Raw genomic sequence first — 215 nt, forward strand, 5'->3', positions numbered from 1 at the left:
TTTTTTAAGAATATCTATATCTATATCTATATAAATTAAAACAAAGGAAAAAAACAGAAGAGAGACAAAAAAAAAAAAAAAAAAAAAAAAAAAAAGACAGTATAGAGTCTCATAAAAGCTGCCTTTAAAATATCCCTAGGAGACAGGGTGCCCCAGCCTAGGCAGCGGAGGCTATGGAAAGATTGTCCTGTGTCTCGCTCCTTATGCTAATCCCT

Source organism: Acomys russatus, chromosome 14 (genome assembly GCF_903995435.1).
Source record: "Acomys russatus chromosome 14, mAcoRus1.1, whole genome shotgun sequence".
Lineage (NCBI taxonomy): Eukaryota > Metazoa > Chordata > Mammalia > Rodentia > Muridae > Acomys > Acomys russatus.